Source organism: Schistocerca cancellata, chromosome 2 (genome assembly GCF_023864275.1).
Source record: "Schistocerca cancellata isolate TAMUIC-IGC-003103 chromosome 2, iqSchCanc2.1, whole genome shotgun sequence".
NCBI lineage: Eukaryota > Metazoa > Arthropoda > Insecta > Orthoptera > Acrididae > Schistocerca > Schistocerca cancellata.
The window spans coordinates 67,993,829-68,011,494 of record NC_064627.1 but is presented as its reverse complement, the minus strand read 5'-3'; the positions used below and the strand labels follow the sequence as shown (position 1 = coordinate 68,011,494).

Sequence of the window (17,666 nt, the reverse complement as noted above, 5' to 3'; positions counted from 1 at the left end):
CTCTGTAAGGGGAAATCAACGGGTCGGCCTGCAGTGAACGAAGAAACAGTTGAACGCATGCGGCCAAGTTTCACGCGTAGCCCGCAGAAGTCGACGAATAAAGCAAGCAGGAAGCTAAATGTACCACAGCTGACGGTTTGGAAAATTTTACGCAAAAGGCTAAAGCAGAAGTCTTACCGCTTACAATTGCTACAAGCCCTGACACCCGGTGACAAAGTGAAACGTTTTGAATTTTCGGCGCGGTTGCAACAGCTCATGGAAGAGGATGCGTTCAGTGCGAAACTTGTTTTCAGTGATGAAGCAACATTTTCTCTTAATGGTGAAGTGAACAGACACAATATGAGAATCTGGGCGGTAGAGAATCCTCACGCATTCGTGCAGCAAGTTCGCAATTCACCAAAAGTTAACGTGTTTTGTGCAATCTGACGGTTTAAAGTTTACGGCCCCTTTTCCTTCTGTGAAAAAAACGTTACAGGACACATGTATCTGGACATGCTGGAAAATTGGCTCATGCCACACTGGAGACCGACAGCGCCGACTTCATCTTTCAACAGGATGGTGCTCCACCGCACTTCCATCATGATGTTCGGCATTTCTTAAACAGGACATTGGAAAACCGATGGAACGGTCGTGGTGGAGATCATGATCAGCAATTCATGTCATGGCCTCCACGCTCTCCCGACTTAACCCCATGCGATTTCTTTCTATGGGGTTATGTGAAAGATTCAGTGTTTAAACCTCCTCTACCAAGAAACGTGCCAGAACTGCGAGCTCGCATCAACGATGCTTTCGAACTCATTGATGGGGACATGCTGCGCCGAGTGTAGGAGGAACTTGATGTCTGCCGAATCACTAAAGGGGCACATATCGAACATTTGTCAATGGCTAAAAAAACTTTTTGAGTTTTTGTATGTGTGTGCAAAGCATTGTGAAAATATCTCAAATAATAAAATTATTGTAGAGCTGTGAAATCGCTTCAATCATTTGTAATAACCCTGTAGTGTTCTGGAGAAATCCGATATGTGACGAAATCGAACGACGTAACCATCGGACACCTTTTATTGTGCCATTTATATGCATTACCATTGTTAGCAAGCTGGTTATCGCCAAGCATGAAGGCGCATCATTATCCTTTTAATTCTTGCTCTAAGAGGGATAAGGAAGCTGCTAGCTTGTTGATGTACAGATTATCTAATAATAAATCAATACCTAAAGATGCAGCTCTAAAAACGGCAGTAATTAACGAAGTGCAGCCGATATTTTTATAGGCTAGTACGTCGATATTTTTTCAGTCGATGCATCGATTCCTTTTTCCGACGGGTACAGAGCCGATAACGACATTCTTTTTAAATATCGATTGTTGCGGCGCATCGACAAGCGCCGACCCGTAGATGAGGTACAGATAACAGCCGCGCGGGATTAGCTGAGCGGTCTCAGGCGTTGCAGTCATGGACTGTGCGGTTGGTCCCGGCGGAAGTTCGAGTCCTCACTCGGGCATGGGTGTGTGTGTTTGTCCTTAGGGTAATTTAGGTTAAGTAGTGGGTACGCTTAGGGACTAATAACCTTAGCAGTTAAGTCCCATAAGATTTCACACACATTTTAACATTTTTTGAACAGATACCATCTTCATATAGTTAAGGCTCACCGGCCATTGACCTTCTTTAACTGTGCGGATCCACACGAATTGCCCCAACTCTTACGAGACTCGGTAAGATTGTCTGCCGCGAGTAATGAGTGTAATGGGCAGGGGTACTAGGAATGTAGTGTGTGGACATTAAGTTGGGAGTGTGGGTCTCATGGAGAGCGTGCAAGGGGTAAGTCCCTGCAGTCGCACTATCCTCTGTGCCCTCGGTGGCTCAGATGGATAGAGCGTCTGCCATGTAAGCAGGAGAATCCCGGGTTCGAGTTCCAGTCGTGGCACACGTCGTCAACTGTCCCCGTTGATGTATATCAACAACTGTCAAAAGCCTAGGGTCTCATCAATTACTAGGCAGGTGCGTTAGCCAATGCGCCATCTGGGCCATAGCGTTATCACAACTGTACTATCTCGGCACGCATCATGGCACATAAATATTTCCATCGATCACCACCTATCCGTAGTCCCTGCCCATTTCCTCCCTAATAGCTCTCTGAGATTCCCACACGAGGTCACACGTATCTGTGCACACGCACTAAAAAAGGTCCATCTACTGCCCGGCTAAGCCACTGAAATGATATGAATGCAGATAGGTGGCGCTTGATGGCAATGTGCATCGGCCATGAAGCTTGCCGAGATAGTCCGTGCAGTGGCGATAATGCTGTCAACCGGATGGCGCAGTGGTTAACGCCCCTGCCTAGTAAACAATAGGTCCTGGTTTCGATTCCTGGTCCGGTACGCATTTTCACTCGTTGTCACTGATTCCGCGAAATGTCCCGATGCAGCTGACAGCAGTGATTCCACCCCACCCCCCTTTTCCTTTCCTTTACTCCCCTCTGCACCTTCAATTTATATATGAAATATTTAAGACGTTAACTTGAGAGGTGGCATGAGCCCCCTCTCATATTTGTATCTTACGATTCTCCTCTCTAATTGATGCGATGGAAAGTTGCTATTCCTTCACACGCGGACTTCCCATGCAGCGTCTCTCGTCACCAGGGTGGTTCGGTGACAGGCGGGGTCTGCTGACTTTGAAAGGGTAAGCCGACGGGTGTGAGTGAGTCGAGTGAATGCTTTCCAGACGCTGACATTGTCAAAAGACACGCCCGCAGGGGCCTGAAGTAGCGGCTGGGCTAGAGGTTCTGTTCCTTCGCAGAAACTTAGCGAAAACACTTTCTGGCGGGCTACCAGCGAGGCGTGGGAATGACTTGTGTACCCAGGCAGTTGTGGCGGGTAAATTCCCGCGCTTTCTGCAAAATCGTAACTGTGATTGGCTTACTCAGGGCATAGCTCCGTGACGTAGCAAAATCGGCGCAGAAATTGGCGCCAAGAATCTCCATTGGTGGAATGGTAGTGTTCCGGCAATGGAGTGGAATTTTCCGCCTGTTTTCGAGTTGCTGATTGGAACGGTTAACCACGGCCACTGTCGTGGGGGCGGGAATATTCTGTGTTCGGTTTTGTACGGGTGCTCTTGTGGGTAGTCGGCTCTCGCCTTTCAGTCGAGGACGTCGAAGCAACCAGCCATCGCCTCCAGTGCGCCAGATCGTGTTCTGGCAGTTAAGAAGACAGTTTGGTAAGGTATGTCCGCAGCACTGGCAGACAGGGATTTTCCTAGGTGATAATCAGAGCTCAGCAGAGTGCGCCTGTTCGTCTTTTTCTAACTTTGTTCTGTCTTGGGTAGCAGCAATTAATGTTGGGTTGGCTATGTGTTTTCTCTAAGATTTGAGTTGCAAGGAATTGGCTGCACATACCACTTCATCATAATCCTCACAATCTAGTTTAGGGACAACTTCACATTCACAGCGTTTGTTTGAGTATCCAATTTGAGCCAATTTGATGTATTGTAAATGTTTCATGTGTTTTTGTTTATTATTTTGTGTTTAGTCTTAATAAATCATATTGTTATTTTGGACATAACTTTCATTCTGTTAATCGGTAGAGCAACCCTATCATTCCTCACTATGTTAATGAAACCTTCGTTTATTTAACTTATTTATCAAATTAAATTCTTGCAGGTGCCAAACTCTCTTCTACTCCAGTGGCAGGGTTGATTAGAGTCAGTTCGCGTTTTTTTTTTTTTTTTATCCTTGTGCAACAGCAAAAGTCGGAGTTAGAATAGGGGGGGCTTAGAGCATCATTTACATATGTAGATTCTAGAAGAATTTAGTGTTAAATACACTGCTAGCCCCGGCACCTCGCAAACTCATCTGTGAAGTAATCATACGCTTCAATCTATTTTATACATAGGTGTTAGTCTTTAAAGAAGACTTGTACTAGAAGATATGGATAAAAGCTCGTCTGATCTTACAGGCAGTAAGTCCTTAAGTGATAACACTGACAGGCTCAGTTCCAAATTGCCTATTGGCACTGCACTCCAGCTCCGCTGCTGTTATTGTAGTTTCAGGAACAGCTTGTGAATGTCTACTCTAGGCGGGTTCTAAGAACTTCTTCACAGACTTACGCACTCCAACAGCCATTGCTTAACAGTCACGAAGGCTGAATTGCAGAAGCGGCTACGTGATACGTCGTCCTCAGTTCTCTGAGGAAATTTCTCGACAAGCAATCAGAACGTACAAAGTGGTGTGAGAATATCGCCGTTACAAGTAGGAAAAGGTAGAGAGAAAAGGTAAAAGAAAACTCCTACTGGAGAGATGGAGGCGGTCGGCTTCCAGGGTGCCGCCTTCCTCATAAAAAAAATACGTCGGAGCGCAGGGACGGCGTGTAAGCGGTGCACAAAGCTCGTATCGGTTTTGCAATGCAATAACCCCGAGACTGCGCCATTTCTCGGTTGGCCGCACCAGCTAATAGACAACATTTCCCATTGGAACGGGTCGCCTATCTAAGGCAGCGTCGTTACCTCGCCGCCGACGCAGTGCCGAGGCAAGAACACAGCAAACCATGTTTTTCGCATTGACTCCTCGACACGGTAATCTCAACAGACCGCGGCAGGTGAAGGATGTTGGCGCTGTCTGCTGGACGCGATGCAAGGTACTATCCTCCTTCATCTAGAACGCAGTCGAGCTTTGCCACAGAATTGCTTGTCGAAATGGAAAGGAAATACCTCATGAGAAATAAATGTTTCACTTTATTTCTGTATTGGTAATTTTCTGTATCTCGCATTTGCTCTGGTTGCAGCAGCCACAAAGGCGCCCTCAAGCCTAATATTTTCTTCATTTCATTTCTGCCGAAGAATGCCTAGATAAATCTCAGTGGCTGCGCAGGTACTTTATGGACCAGGACCTTTACCCAGCGTATCTCTCCCCTTTGCCGCAAAAATACTGGCGCTGCATATTCCTTTGACTATTGAGATTCGAACTAGTTGCCGCCACGACGAGTGCTAAATCACTATGACGCATTAACGATCTCAGCTACAGAGGCAGCTTGACAGGAAACAAACAGATCGAAACAAAGATACCGTAATATTCTGTAGGGACACGTACTCTACAACCATTGGTTGATTGTATAGTTGACGAAATCTTCTCTGAATTGTAATAACAGAAAAACAGTTACTAAACTGTAACATGCACAACACTGTCTGTACGGGTTCCATCATTTTCACTTGAAACGGAACTGAATCATGGCGCTTGCCTCGGTTTGAGATTGCCGGCCACTTTGACCGAGCGGTTCTAGGCACTTCGGTCTGGAACCACGCGACAGCTACGGTCGCAGATTCGAATCCTGCCTCGAGCATGGATGAGTGTGATGTCCTTAGGTTAGTTAGGTTTAAGTAATTCTAAGTTCTAGGGGACTGATGACCTCAGATGTTAAGTCCCATAGTGCTCAGAGCCATTTCATTTTCGGCTTCAGATTCACTGGGCCTGCACTATGTTAGAAATTTTGAACTTCCTTTTTTTATTCACTTTAATAATTAGTATCGATTTATCGCTGTGCATTAAATAATTATTCAAAATGTTCAAATGTCTTTGAAATCTTATGGGACTTAACTGCTAAGGTCATCAGTCCCTAAGTTTACACACTACTTAACCTAAATTATACTAAGCACAAACACACATACACCCACGCGCGAGGGAGGACTCGAAACTCCGCCGGGACCAGCCGCACAGTCCATGACTGCAGCGCCTCAGACCGCTCGGCTAATCCCGCGCGGCATTAAATAATTATAGCCATATGTAATCAATACATTCGTTTTGAATTTCCCTGTACATGTGACAACCCGTAGTTTCGCTTTTAACACTAGACTTGCTTTCTTACTGCCACGCGTAATGAATACTATGCCGGCCGGTGTGGCTGTGCGGTTCTAGGCGCTTCAGTCTGGAACCGTGTGACCGCTACGGTCGCAGGTTCGAATCCTGCCTCGGGCATGGATGTGTGTGATGTTCTTAGTTAGGTTTAAGTAGTTCTAAGTTCTAGGGGACTGATGACCACTGATGTTAAGTCCCATAGTGCTCAGAACCATTTGAACCATTTTGAATGAATACTATGACATAGCAGCGGTCACAAAACGAGCACTAACACGAAACAATTTTCAATGAACAATCTGTAATGGACGCAACCGCGGGAACGGGCAGAGTAAGCTGTTGACTACGTAAACCTACGTGCTTCACCTCCATTTTCCGTTGCCGTGCAACTATATTATCGTACCTCACTGGTTCGGCACGCAAGTCGCCGAAGCGTTATAAACTAAAGAGACTTGCACCAGGTTATCAATCTACCTGGTGGGAGGCTGCAGTCGGACGCACATTTTATTTCGCCTCTCTGGTACATAGTGCTTCTTTCCCAATTCTCTCTATGATGTCATGAGCCAACAATCCGTTAGGTTTCCTTTGGCAGCCTGTGGCACAAACCAATGTAGATACGAGGAAGTTTCCAGCTTAAAGCCGCCTATATAACGAGATATGGAAATGTATTGTACTTTCGTTTAGGTCGTTCAGTTTTATGTCAAATTCTTCTCACGGTATCCTGTCTCCCATTTCATTTTTACATATTCAGCCTACTCTTTCTACAGTAGTGTACTCAAGTTTCTCTCTCTGATGTAGACCTTCTACATATTCCATCCACTTCTCAGCTTTTCCTTCTTTCGTGAGTATTGGCTTGCCACCTGAGCCCTTAATATTTGATATCCATACAGGTGTTTCATTTTCTTGGATGGTCCCTTTCATTTTCCTATAAGCAGTATATATTTTTACCCTAGTTATACATGCTTCTACAGCCTTGCATTTGTCCTCCAGCCATTCCTGTTTAGCCATTCTACACTTTCTGTCACTCTGTTTTTAGATGACTGGGAACTTGTTTCATTTTATGAATTTTCATATCAAATAAATTCAGTATCTCTTGTGACATCCAGAGATTTCTACAAGACTTCCTTTTCTAGGCATACTTATGTGATCCTCTGCTGCCTATCTTATTTCTTCTTTCAAAACCACCCATTCGTCTTTTTCCCTTTTTAAATTCACTAACCTCCCTGACATCCCTGTTTCACTCCAGCGTTGCCTAATGTTCCCCTCGAATTTCTCAACCATCTCGGGCTTCTGCAGTTTATCCATGTCCCATCTCCTTAAATTCCTACATTTCTGCAGCTTCTTCAGTTTTTATATGTAATTTATAACCAATAAATTATGCTCAAATTCCACATCTGCACCTGGAAATGTCTTACAGTTAAAAATCTGGTTTCGACATCTCTGTCTTAGCATTACATAATCAATGTGAAACCTTCCAGTATTCCCAAGTCTCTTCCCCGTATACAAGCTTTCTGTCATGCTTCTTAGACAAATGTTACCAGTGATTAAATTATAACCTACGCAGAAACCAGCTATCCGGTTCCCTCTTTCATTCTTTCGGCGCAGTCCATGAACTCCTATTTTTCTTCCTTTACCCTTGCCTACTATCGAATTCCAGTCACCCATCACAATTAAATTTTCGTCTGCTTTAACGATCTTAATCTTTTATCTCATCATACTTTCTTTCTATCTCTTCATCTGCGAAGCCAGTTAGCACATAAAGCTGTGCTACTGTGTTGAATGTTGGCTTCACGTCTATCTTGGCTACAATAACGGGTTCACAGTGCTCTTCGTAGCAGCATACCAGCATTCCTATTTTCTTGTTCATAATTAGGCATGCTCTGGCTTTATCCCTTTTGTTTTTATGCTGAAAACCCTGTTCCGATCTGACCAGAAGTCCTGTTCTTCCTGCCACTGCACTTCACTAATTCCCATTATATCTAACTTCAACCTATCCATTTCCTTCTTTAACTTCTCTAGCCTCACTACCCAATTAAGGGATCTGACATCCCATGCTCCGTCCCATAGAGTGGTAGCTTTGGTTTCCCTCATGATAGTGTTACTCAGCGTACACGCCATGCAGAGATCAGAATGGAAAACTATTTTACTTCCAGAATATTTTACCCAAAAGGATGCCATTACCATTCAACCATGCAGTAGAGCTGCATGCCCTCGGGAGAACAATAACAGCTGCTATTTCCGTTTCATTTCACTCGTTCGCAACACCAGTAGAGGACATGTTGGCTGATGTAGCAAGGCTAGATAAATCAGCCATTCAGACTGTTGCCCCTGCAACTACTGGAAAGGATTTTGCCCCTCTTCACTAACCATGGGTTAGTCTGGTCTTTCCACAGATAACCCTCTTTTGTGGTTGTAGCTACGGAAGTATTATATGCATCGCTGAGCCAAGTCTATGATTCATGGAGGGGAGGCGTCACCGATAGTGCAGTCAAACAATGCTGTATGTCATCGTTTATTCAAGAACGTTATATTACATTAGGTTGTATTGGTAGTTACCTGCTAGTCGCCGGCCGCTGTGGCCGAGCGGTTCAGGGTGCTTCAGTCCGGAACAGCTATGTTGCTACTGTCGCAGGTTCGAATCCTGCCTCGGACTTGGATGTCTGTGATGTCCTTGGTAGCTAGGTTTAATTGGTTCTAAGTCTAGAGGACTGATGACCTCAGATGTTAAGGCCAATAGTGTTTAGAGCCATTTTGAACCTGCTTGTCTTAGCACCATTCGCTGATCATCTCAAAGTGTCACTACATTTAGTAACAATCCCGTATCGATGTCACCTGCATACTCAAAACAGTTTGACTCCACTATCTCTTAAAGATTTGGCTAAGCTTTTTGCCAGCTATGAAATCAAAGGGATGCTGGGTCGCATGAAGGATTGTCACTCCAGACCTCCAACCACAGAAGTCACACCCGCGGAGCGGTCAACATACCAGTCTTTGATTTATTATTCTACATCTATACGTATACCTCGAAAGCCATCTTATCACGAATGACAGAGAGTATTCCGTGTACCGCTGTCTCTTTCCCCTTCTCTGTACCAGTCGCGAATGGTGCGCGGGTAGAACGCTTTTTGACAGGTCTTCGTGTGAACTCAGATCTATCTGATTTTGCCTTCGTGGTCATTTCGTGAGATATACGAAACTAGCACTATATTGGTTAGACTCTTCTAGGAACGCATTCTCTCGGAATTTCAAAAGTAAACCGCACCGTGATGCAGAACGCTTTTCTTATAGATTGCCCCTGGAGTTGGTGGACATCTCCAGGATGTTGTCTTGGTCACCAAATGAACCGGACTCGCATTCGGGAGGACGACGGTTCAATCCCGTCTCCAGCCATCCTGATTTAGGTTTTCCGTGATTTCCCTAAATCGTTTCAGGCAAATGCCGGGATGGTTCCTTTGAAAGGGCACGGCCGATTTCCTTCCCAATCCTTCCCTAACCCGAGCTTGCGCTCCGTCTCTAATGACCTCGTTGTCGACGGGACGTTAAACACTAACCACCACCACCACCAAATGAACCTATGACGAAACGTGCTTCTCTTCTTTCGATCTTTTCTATTTCTTCTTTCAGTCGTATCTGGTAAGAGTCCCAGACTAACTATCCATACTAAAGTATCGGTTAAACGGAGTGTTTGTAAGCTACCTTCTTCGTAGGAGGATTACACTTCTGAGGAATCTTCCAAGGATGGAGCCTTTCGGAAAGGACGACGTGTCTCTCGAGCAGGAGAACCCAGAGATTTTTTTCATATCATTTAGAACCAACTAACTACTACATCAAGGTAACTATTCGTTTTTCTTTTCCTTCATCGTTCTCCAAAACTCGTTTCATTTTCTGAGAAAGAGCACTTGCCCTCTCATGTGACCATTTGACTGCAGTTGTTTTCTTGTTTGTTTTATCTTCTTGAAGGCCTCTGAATTTCTTAACTTCTACTCTGAAGTTGTCTTTGATAAATGAGATCTCCTTTTCAATCAACATTTAGTGTGTCTTTTTTGGCTCCCGTCCCCAACTGTTTTCTTTGTCTGTTTTGGAAGAATGTGAGTATCTTCATTTATCAACCTGTCTTCCTTCACTCTCTCTGAAATTCCACAGAATATAAAACATCTTTCCTTGATCTCATCTGTTATTTTAGGGCATAATGAGTAAATTTCTGTATATGGTCTCAGAACCCATTTGCCTTCTTTGCTCTTGCTTGGATCTAATATTTTACACAAGATTCTTCTTTCTACCTTTTCCAAATCTTCTAACGACATTTTGCATTGAGATAAAAGTAGTGTTTCCGGCAAACAGAGAACTTCTGGTTTAACGACTCTATTATAACGCCTCAGTTTAACTTTGGCAGAAAGGCGTTTTTTTGTTTTTTTTTTTTTTTTGTTTATTCGTTTAAAATTTCAACTCCAAATTACAAAGGTTTTCAGGATCACAAAAGTGTTCCTTGCACATAGAGCAGGTAGTCCAGAATCCGAACGTCTGCTTGTAAGCTTTTCAGGAGTGGTGAATTCGCCACCTAGAGAAATAACTTTTTTTTTCTTTCATCACATATTAGTTGTTCTATTTTTCAATGTGGACCGGAGTTAAAACTAAGATTGTTAGTCTTAGAGTGTCCTTTTCCAACCTTCCCTAACATGTGGTACAGACGCTGACCAAACACCGCCCAACATGGGAAAAGACATGTGTGGCGAAGAGCAAGGCTGCCCCAGCCGCCAGTTACGCCGAGCCGCCATTGAGTTCTTCATCTCCACACTGGTAAGGGGCTCTCAAGGGGTTCTACACCCGGGCGAGGTGAACCAAGACTATTTTACGAGATGTTACTCCTCCCCCTCCTAATTTCCCAGCCGCAGTCTTGTGACTGAAGCGAGACCTGTCTTGTATGATGTGAGGATGGCCAATGCCCACTGCAACCAGTCATATCGTTAGAAATATCCTCACGGAAAAACACCGAAATACCAAGAAGGAGTTGGATGACATAAACGAAAGTTGGTAGGCGTGGGCCGGCCGAAGTGGCCGTGCGGTTAAAGGCGCTGCAGTCTGGAACCGCAAGACCGCTACGGTCGCAGGTTCGAATCCTGCCTCGGGCATGAATGTTTGTTCTAAGTTCTAGGGGACTAATGACCTCAGCAGTTGAGTCCCATAGTACTCAGAGCCATTTGAACCATTTGGTAGGCGTGTTTCTACATCTGAAAGAAGATGTCTGTTCAGTTTTCGTTCCACTAGCATAAGAGTGGCGCTAGTAGCGTAATTATGGGGATGCAAATCAATTTTGCTTTAAATGCACGCACATTCATGAGCGTTAGCTACCGTTGAGATCGGACGTGGTGAGGTGATGTTAGTCAAGAATGGCCTTAAGGGGACAAAGATACCATTACCAATGCCTCACTGAGTTTTAACGACCTCGTGTAATAAAGCTACGAGAGACTGGATGTTCCTTATGTGATGTTGAAAAAAGACTTGGCAGGAACGTAGCTACTGTACATGATCGTCGGCAGTGATGGTCACGAGAACGTACGGTACCAAGAAGAGGGGGCTCCGAACGGCACTACAGAGAGGAAAGACCATCATGTTCGGCGTATGGCTCTGACGCATCGTACTGCATCACATCTTCGAGCCAGACGCTCTGTAGCGTGCATTCCACTGACCCCAAACCACCGCCATTTGGGACTTCAGTGGCGTCAAACGAGAGCTCAGTGGAGGGCAGGCGAAGGCCTGTTGCGATTCCTGATGAAAGCTGGTTCTGCCTCGGTGCCAGTGATGGCCGTGTGTTGATTGGAAGAAAGCCCGTTGAGCGCCTGCAACCAACCTGTCTCTGTGCTGGACACACTGGACCTACATCTGAAACTACGGCCTGGAATGGGATTTGATATGATAGCAGGAGCACTCTCGTAGTTATCCCACGCACCCTGACTGCAAATTTGCACGTCAGTCTGGCGACTCAACCTGTTGTGCTCCCATTCGTGAACAGCATGGCGGCAGGTGTTTTTCAACAGGATAACCCTCGACCACATACCGCTGTTGTAACCCGACATGGACTACGGGGTGTCGACATGTAGCCTCTGCCTGCACGATCGCAAGATCTGTCTCCAATCGTGCACATCTGAGACATCGGACGACAACTCCAGCGTCATCCACAAACGTGATTAGCCGTCCGTGTCTTGACGGACAACGTGCGTGGAACTTCATCCCACCTACAGTCATTCGACACCCGTGCAACACAACGCATGGGCGTTTGCGCTCTAGCGTTCAGCATTGTGTCGGTTACACCGGTTATTAATGTACCAGCATTTCACATTTACAATGACGTATCTCGCGCATACCTGAACCTGTCATCTCGTAATGTTAATCACTTAAATGCGTTCCCAGAATGAGATTTTCACTCTGCAGCGGAATGTGCGCTGATATGAAACTTCCTGGCAGATTAAAACTGTGTGCCGGACCGAGACTCGAACTCGGAACCTTTGCCTTCCGTGGACAACTGCTCTACCAACTGAGCTACCCAAGCACGACTCACGCCCCGTCCTCACAGGTTTACTTCTGCCAATACCTCGCCTCCTACCTTCCAAATTTTACAGAAGCTCTCCTGCGAACCAATGAAATGACGTTTTATCTATACACCCTATTTCTCCACGTAATCTGGACTGTGGGAAAACCGAACCAGAAGACAATGTGATGCTACAGAATAATGCTGAAAATAAGATGGACTTGATAAGGAAAGGAATGTTCTCCGCGGAATCAGCGAGGAAAGGAATATGTGAAAAACACTGGCAAGAAGAATGAAGTGGATGGTAGGAGGGCTGTTAAGACATCAGGGATTAATTGCCGTGGTACTAGAGTGAGCCGAAGAGGTAAGAACTATAGAGGAACACAGAGATGGGTTGGTTCAAATGGCTCTGAGCACTATGGGACTTAACTTCTGAGGTCATCAGTCCCCTAGAACGTAGAACTACTTAAACCTAAGTAACCTAACGACATCACACACATCCATACCCGAGGCAGGATTCGAGCCTGCGACCGTAGCGGTCGCGCGGTTCCAGACTGTAGCGCCTAGAACCGCTCGGCCACCTCGGCCGGCACACAGAGATGGGAATACATCCAGGACATAGGTTGCAATTGCTACTCGAAGATGAAGATGAAAAAGTTGGCGCAGGGGAGGAATTCGTGGCGGGCGGGTTCAGACCATTCAGATGACTGATGGAAAAAAAAAAACATTCGTCCAGAGAGACACGATGATGGTGAGCACGTCCTCTCAGTACCATTACTAGTTCTGGTCACGAAGTTATTTCTTCATTGCACAGATCACACCTTCATCGTCCTCAGAATGTCTTCAGTTTCTTTTAATGGGCCAAACACTTGGAGGGATTGGCGGTAACAATGGCTAATGCTGTTTTGTAATGTGTCCAGGAGTCCTTAGAATTGTGTGATGCCGAGCGTTATTGTGTAAGTCAAAACATCCCTTGGGTCGATACGGCGGCAAAACTTCTTGAGTGTGGTTAACGCGATCAGGAGAGCTTCTGTAAAGTTTGGAAGGTAGGAGGCGAGGTACTGGCAGAAGTAAACCTGTGCGGACGGGGCGTGAGTCGTGCTTGGGTAGCTCAGTTGGTAGAGCACTTGCCTGCGAAAGGCAAAGGTCCCGAGTTCGAGTCTCGGTCCGGCACACAGTTTTAATCTGCCAGGAAGTTTCACTTAAATGCGTTACCTACACAAATGTATTCATGAAATTTCATTACTCTATATTAATTATTCTTTGGTGTTACAATGTTTTCCGTCAGTGTATATGTGACAGTAGCGGATAATAAATTATTTTCGAATCGCTGGCTTACATACTGCCAGATATGTAATGAATAGGTCCGTTTCTACGGATGGTACTGCAATCGTGTAATCATACAGTAACTTGGATTTACACCTATAGGTAATATTTGCTCATGTTGAATGTTAGCTTACAATCCTAGCACCTCTGGAGGCTTCCTGCTTTTCGTTACAATATCTAGCGTCGCGAATTCTCTATACACATCAGCGGCGAGTAGCCTCCTGATGCCTCTGACTTGATCTGCTCGCACTTGTATATATTCCAAACAGTAAAAGTCCAATAAAATTACATGAAAAGCACTCGTAACAGTTGTGATTACAGCCTCTACCCTGATTTCCGAATCCCGCGTGCGGTCCGCTCCCACACCGGAGCATGTGTGACGGCCTCTCTTGGCTCCCAGGTAGAGCCATTGTCTGCGGCAGCCCCCCGTGGCGTCGACCTGGCTGGCCGCTATCTGGCGGCCCGGAAACCGTGGGGTGGCTGAGCAAACCCGCGGGGTGGCGACTGGCGACTGGCGACTGGCGCCGGCTCTGGCGCCAGAGACTATCTGCCCGCAGATAAACCCGCCTCCACCCTCGCTCATCTGTTGGCCACCATCCATCTCGGAATGGGTCCTCCGCATTAGAGATACAACAAGTCGATGGACGCCCAGCTACTTCTCCGCTTTACCATTGCTGGAATAATCCTTTAGTCCCCAGTCGAAGATCAATGCCAGCATAAATTGCAGTGGCTGATGTGCGAAAAACTAGCGCAATGCACGGCAAGCAGCTATAAAGGTTTAGTCGTCACCACCAAAAAATAAAATTACATGGTTATTCTATGTCTGTTTACAGTTAGGAATTTATAGTTTTGATAGACAATGAAATTCCTGCACCACTGTTTCGATGGACGCCACAGAAAAGCCAAAACAAATTGGCGCAGCACGTTGACTAATGGGAGTATTCCGCGTAATTCGCTTTCTCCATTTGGAGAGCAGCAGCGCTGCAACAATCCATGCTGAGTTAATAGGTGAGTACAGCAACAATGAACAATCATATTACGACACAGTAGTCCGGTGGTGCAGACATATCAGTATACAGGGTGTTACAAAAAGGTACGGCCAAACTTTCAGGAAACATTCCTCACACACAAAGAAAGAAAATATGTTATGTGGACATGTGTCCGGAAATGCTTACTTTCCATGTTAGAGCTCATTTTATAACTTCTCTTCAAATCACATTAATTATGGAATGGAAACACACAGCAACAGAACGTACCAGCGTGACTTCAAACACTTTGTTCAGCAAATGTTGAAAATGTCCTCTGTTAGCGAGGATACATGCATCCACCCTCCGTCGCATGGAATCCCTGATGCGCCGATGCAGCCCTGGAGAATGGCGTATTGTATCACAGCCCTCCACAATACGAGCACGAAGAGTCTCTACATTTGGTACCGGGGTTGCGTAGACAAGAGCTTTCAAATGCCCCCATAAATGAAAGTCAAGAGGGTTGAGGTCAGGAGATCGTGGAAGCCCTGGAATTGGTCCGCCTCTACCAATCCATCGGTCACCGAATCTGTTGTTGAGAAGCGTACGAACACTTCGACTGAAATGTGCAGGAGCTCTATCGTGCATGAACCACATGTTGTGTCGTACTTGTAAAGGCACATGTTCTAGCAGCACAGGTAGATTATCCCGTTGAAATCACGATAACGTGCTCCATTGAGCGTAGGTGGAAGAACAAACTAAAATGAGCTCTAACATGGAAATTAAGTGTTTCTGGACACATGTCCACATAACATCTTTTCTTTATCTGTGTGTGAGGAATGTTTCCTGAAAGTTTGGCCGTACCTTTTTGTAACACCCTATAGAGAGACACGTCAGAATGACAAAGAAAAAAAAAAAAAAGCAGCATATCATCTCTGACATTGGTTCTCAGATGCGGTTGCTCACTATCGGCGGTAAAAGTTGTGAGGTTCCCTCTCGTTCTTTACTTCGTTGATAATTAGTCCTCCCCTTGTCAATGACAGATTGTTTCGTCATTAGAATTTGATGAAACTCATTAAGCACAGTGAAACTGCACTCCAGTTTCTTGTATCTTTTATCGAAAAGTATTATTCAGTTGTAGTAACGAAAACATGCCACAAGACTGACATAAAAATTTAACAGTTTGTTGCATGGCAGTTTATGCCCAAACTGTCATGCAACCTGTTTGACAATACTATGTGCGGATCGCAGTAATCAGTTCGCAGGTCGTGGTCTTGCGGTAGCGTTTTCGCTTCCCGCGCACGGGGTCCCGGGTTCGATTCCCGGCGGGGTCAGGGATTTTTCATGCCTTGAGATGACTGGGTGTTGTTGTGTCGTATTTTTCATCATCATTCATCCCTGTTACGGTCGGAGGAACGCAATGGCAAACCACTTCCACTAGGACCTTGCGTAGTACAGCGATGCGGGTCTCCCGCATCGTCGCCAACGTTCCTCGGAGTATGGGACCTCATCATCGTCCCAGTAATCAGTGTGGTCGATCCTTTAACGCTGCACTAAAACTGTATACATTGTTCACCAGTGCTAACGGTTTCACATCTGATTACTTCATATTCCCTATTCCCTCCTTCATTACTGTGAGGAGGACTTGATATTTTCTGCAGCCTTGGGAGATTTCTTTAGCTGGCTCACGACAGTAAAGTTGACTTAAAAGGCCCAGAGTGCCACTAACTTGTACTGCACTCAAAGCAGCCCCTTAGCAAGTATAAGACAGCGAAGTCGTTGTGTCTTGTCTCCACACAGTAGCCATGTGGGGGGTGGATCTGCATGACGTAAAAACTACATTGTGCGAGATGCCAGAAGCAATCCTTTTGGCGTGATAAGATCTGAAACTTCGCCCGTGAACCACGGACCTTGCCGTTGGTGGGGAGGCTTGCGTGCCTCAGCGATACAGATCGCCGTACCGTAGGTGCAACCACAACGGAGGGGTATCTGTTGAGAGGCCAGACAAACATGTGGTTCCTGAAGAGGGGCAGCAGCCTTTTCAGTAGTTGCAGGGGCAACAGTCTGGATGATTGACTGATCTGGCCTTGTAACATTAACCAAAACGGCCTTGCTGTGCTGGTACTGCGAACGGCTGAAAGCAAGGGGAAACTACAGCCGTAATTTTTCCCGAGGACATGCAGCTTTACTGTATGATTAAATGATGATGGCGTCCTCTTGGGTAAAATATTCCGGAGGTAAAATAGTCCCCCATTCGGATCTCCGGGCGGGGACTACTCAAGAGGACGTCGTTATCAGGAGAAAGAAAACTGGTGTTCTACGGATCGGAGCGTGGAATGTCAGATCCCTTAATCAGGCAGGTAGGTTAGAAAATTTAAAAAGGGAAATGGATAGGTTAAAGTTAGATATAGTGGGAATTAGTGAAGTTCGGTGGCAGGAGACACAAGACTTTTGGTCAGGTGATTACAGGGTTATAAATACAAAATCAAATAAGGGTAATGCAGGAGTAGGTTTAATAATGAATAAAAAAATAGGAGTGCGGGTTAGCTACTACAAACAGCATAGTGAACGCATTATTGCGGCCAAGATAGACACAAAGCCCATGCCTACTACAGTAATACAAGTTTATATGCCAACTAGCTCTGCAGATGATGAAGAAATTGATGAAATGTATGATGAGATAAAAGAAATTATTCAGGTAGTGAAGGGAGACGAAAATTTAATAGTCATGGGTGACTGGAATTCGGCAGTAGGAAAAGGGAGAGAAGGAAACATAGTAGGTGAATATGGATTGGGGGAAAGAAATGAAAGAGGAAGCCGCCTAGTAGAATTTTGCACAGAGCATAACTTAATCATAGCTAACACTTGGTTCAAGAATCATAAAAGAAGGTTGTATACCTGGAAGAATCCTGGAGATACTAAAAGGTATCAGATAGATTATATAATGGTAAGACAGAGATTTAGGAACCAGGTTTTAAATTGTAAGACATTTCCTGGGGCAGATGTGGATTCTG

General features: G+C 45.3%; 1 protein-coding gene across 1 annotated transcript in view; it reads right to left on the bottom strand.

Annotated features, from left to right (window-relative positions):
* LOC126150881 (homeobox protein aristaless-like) overlaps positions 1–17,666 on the bottom strand; it is a 1,095,272-nt gene that overhangs the window by 461,871 nt on the left and 615,735 nt on the right. The window lies entirely within an intron of this gene.